Below are 4,198 nucleotides of genomic sequence, written 5' to 3' on the forward strand. Positions count from 1 at the left end.
GGTGCTCGTCGGTGGTGGTGGAGCGGGGGAGGGTTGCGGTGGGTCGGCGGCGGCGGTGGAGCTAGCGGGGGAGGGTGCGGGTGGGATCGAGATCGAGATGGAGGGGGAATCGAGATCGAGATGGAGGGGGATCGAGATCGAGTGTCCTCATGAATTCAAAAAGTGCCCATGAAATTTAAAAATATTCATGATATCAAAAAGTGCCCATGAAATACAATCGAGAAATGAAGACTACGATTTAAATACAATCGATCTTAGCTAGCTATCTGTTCACAATCTTCTTGCCCTTCTTTTTTGCAAATGGAGTTCTTCTGTGGAACGGACGTCCTTTAGGTAGGGTGGTCCTGCTTCTTCTTGTGGTGTGTGCTGCTACTTCATCGTCGTCGTCATGTTCGATCTTCGGGTCGCCGTACTTGTCGAAGTCTTGCTCATTGGCTACTCCATCCATTCCGATGATCTTCCTTTTGCCTCTCCTCACGACAACATGACTGGGCTTTGACGGGTCGGTAATGAAGAAGCATTGGTGCACTTGGGAAGCCAGTACCCATGGCTCATTTTTCACGGTGACGTTTGCGCCCGCGGTCTTGGATTTGGCTTCGGGTATAACCATGGTGGTGAAATACCGGTCTTCTTTTAGGACATTCTTGGCCCATCTGACACGGAACATCGGGACCTTCTCTCCAGCGTAGCTCAGCTCCCAGATCTCCTCGATCCTTCCGTAGTATCTGTCCTTGTCGTTGCCGGTGTAGGATTCCATCGTTACCCCAGAGTTCTGATAACCATCGCTCTTCATGTCCTTGTTCTCGGTGTAAAATGTGTAGCCGTTGATATCGTACGCCTCATAGGTCATCAGGTTGTGCTCGGCGCCCTGTGACAAGGCGAATATGAGTTGTTCTTCCGTGGAAGAATCCTCTTGTAAAGGCTACGACAGAAGCTTCTGCTTGAACCAACGCGTGAAACATGAGTTGTGCTCTTTGATTATATCTCCGTCCGTCCTTTGTTGGCCTCGGTCATTGTACGTCTTCTCAATAAAGGTTTTGTGCTCTACCACCCAAGGATCGACCACGTCTATGTGTTGTAGCGCGACTAGGTTTTCTCTTTCAAAGTCGGCGAGTCGACCCTCGAAGTCGACATGCATTTCACGGCGACCCTCACGGTGACCCCATCCAGCGAGCCTGCCGAGGTGCCTGTTGACGGGCAGACCAACGGGTTTCTCGATGCCTAGATAATTCGTGCAGTAGGAGATGCACTCTTCGGTCAAAAAGCCCCTGGCTATACTTCCATCTGGACGTGACATGTTGCGAACGTATTCTTTGATGACACCATTCATCCTTTCGAACGGCATCATGCTGTGCAGGAACGTCGGCCCGAGTTGGATGATATCCTCCATGATATGGACCAGCAGATGCACCATAACGTCGAAGAATGCAGGCGGGAAGTACATCTCAAGCTCGCATAGTATCACCACGATCTCTTCCTGTAGCCTTCTGAGTTGCCTGACGCCAATCGACTTCCGAGAGATGACGTCGAAAAATTTGCATAGGCCAAATAGCGTTTCACGGACGTGCGCGTCCATGATCCCACGGATTGCAACTGGAAGTATCTGCGTCATTAGCACGTGACAGTCGTGAGACTTCATCCCGCTGAACTTCTGCTTCGCTGGGTCTAGGTATCTGCTTATCTTCCCCGCGTAACCGTAAGGAAGTTTTACTCCTAGGAGGCAAGTGAAAAACTGCTCGATCTCCTCCTGACTTAGAGTGAAGCACGCGGGAGGGTAGTCATTTCCGGTCTTCTTGGCCTTTTTGCCTTTGCGACGACTTTCTGTGTCCTGCTTCGCCTCATCATCATCATCATCATCATCATCATTAGCGTGAAGCTCCTGCCTGATGCCCATTGATTTCAAGTCTGCCCTTGCTTTCGGCCCATCTTTGGTCCTCTCTGGCATGTTGAGCAGGGTACCAAGCAGACTCTTGCACACGTTCTTCGTGATATGCATGACATCAAGGCTGTGAGGCACACGGTGGATCTTCCAGTACAACAAGTCCCAGAAAACAGACCTTGTTTTCCATACCTTCAGCAGCGGCTCTGGTGCCTTTCGCTTCTTTCCTGGCTCTGGCGCCTTTTGCTTCTTTCCCGGCAGTGGGTAGTCTTTCCAATTTTTCAACAGCTCGTCTATTTCCTCGCCCCTCCTCGTACACGGGCATTTTCGGGGTTCGGTTTCACCATCGAACAGATCTTGCATTTCCTCCACGGGTCATCGTCGCAAAGCCACCTTCGATGTCCCATGAACACGGTTTTCGAAGACTCGGGATCTCTATCTAGCTGGCGATACGTTGTGTCATCCATGCACCTTACGCATCCAGAAAATCCGTGGACTACCTGCCCCGTGAGATATCCGTAACCGAGATAGTCGTGCACCGTCGTGAGCAGTGCGGCTCTCATAGGGAAATATTCTTTCTCTGCGGCGTCCCACGTATTGGCTGGCGTTTTCCACAACGTGTCTAGCTCCTCCTTCAGCAGCCCCAGATACAGATTGATGTCGTTCCCTGGTTGTTTCGGCCCTTCCATTAGCATACTCATGTGAATGTACTTCCTCTTCATGCACAACCAGGGGGAAGGTTGTACATCCACACAAACACAGGCCAGGTGCTATGTGTGCTTCTCTGGCTGCCAAACGGATTGACTCCATCGGTGCTCGCGCCCAGCACGATGTTCCTTGGATCCTTCCCAAATTCTGGGTATTCGAAGTTCAACGCTTGCCACTGGCTCGCATCCTTAGGGTGACTCCGCATCTTGTCTTTTTTATTTATCTTCGGATCATTTCTGTCATCTTCCCGCTTCTTCTCCTCCCTATCCGCGTGCCAACGCAGGAGCTTTGCTACCTTAGGATCCGCGAAATACCGCTGCAGACGAGGAGTGATCGGAAAGTACCACACCGATTTTCGAGGAGCTTTCTTCCTCTTCTTGTATCGAGTGACGCCGCACACCGGACATATGGTAGACTCCGCGTGCTCGTCCCGATAAATGATGCAATTGTTCATGCACACATGGTATTTCACGTGCGGTAAATCCAGAGGACACACGATTTTCTTTGCCTGCTCGAAACTGGTCGGGCACTTGTTCCCCTTGGGAAGACGTTCGTGCCAGAATGACATGTTCTCGTCGAAGCATGCGTCGGTCATTTTGTGTTTTACCTTCATCTCCAGAGCCATGAGCGTTACTTTCAGGGGGTATCCTCGGGCCTGCATCCTTCATACAATGGAGTAACCGCGTCTATCTCGAGTTCATCCAGCTTGGCTTTCTCTCGGGCGGCAGCTCTTGCGTTATCCGTCTGCTTGAGAAGCAGCTCTTGAATATGAGGGTCCTGCACCCAGCCTCCATCGTCGTCTGCTCCGGCATCTTCATCTTCATGATCATGCCCTTCGTCTTGATCTTCCTCATCATCATGTACGACATCTTCTACATGATGACTGTGTACAACATCACCGTCGTGATCATGTCCTGGAGATTCTTCGTCTTCTTGCCCGCCCTCGCCGCGGTGGTACTTGTCTTGTTGCCCTTCCTCATTTCTTGCCCGGCCCCCATGGACGACTTCATAGTCATCTTCATCACCTTGCCACCGATAGCCATCCATGAAACCACGCAAGAGCATGTGGTCCCGCACCTGCCCGGAATCCGGGTCGGCAATAAGGCTCTTCAGCTTGCATCTTCGACACAGACATCTTATCTCCGTCTCGTTCTTTTGAAGCATCTCGGACTTCACGGAGCTCAAAAACCTATTCATGATGCCTTCGGTCATCGTGCGTACCATGGTCGCCTGCGGGGTAGAGCAAAACGATATTTTAGAACCAAGAAAAAATTTGGCATGACCTTCCCTAAAAATAGGACCAAAAAGAATGCATAGTGCCAAAATTCTTGCCGAAACGGAAATGAATCAACATTCCGGCAAAATATTGGCAACTATCGCATTTCAAATACCGGTACCTGCAAACACAAACATATATGCAACACCACAAACATACATAGATCTAGCTAGGCCACAAAAAGTGCATGTGCACGTTGTTGGAGCGAGCTAGGGAGAAAAATAGTAGATCTACATCATGAAGATAGCTTTTCCCTTACTTACCTATCAAAAAAAGGTAATTTCACCACTTAATTTTGATGAATCTATGGTGGAAATGAGGTGAGGAGGAGGAGG

General features: G+C 50.1%; 1 pseudogene; it reads right to left on the reverse strand.

The window, feature by feature from the left end:
- LOC119339024 overlaps positions 1-4,198 on the reverse strand; it is a 12,126-nt pseudogene that overhangs the window by 2,234 nt on the left and 5,694 nt on the right.

This window comes from Triticum dicoccoides, chromosome 7B, assembly GCF_002162155.2.
Source record: "Triticum dicoccoides isolate Atlit2015 ecotype Zavitan chromosome 7B, WEW_v2.0, whole genome shotgun sequence".
Lineage (NCBI taxonomy): Eukaryota > Viridiplantae > Streptophyta > Magnoliopsida > Poales > Poaceae > Triticum > Triticum dicoccoides.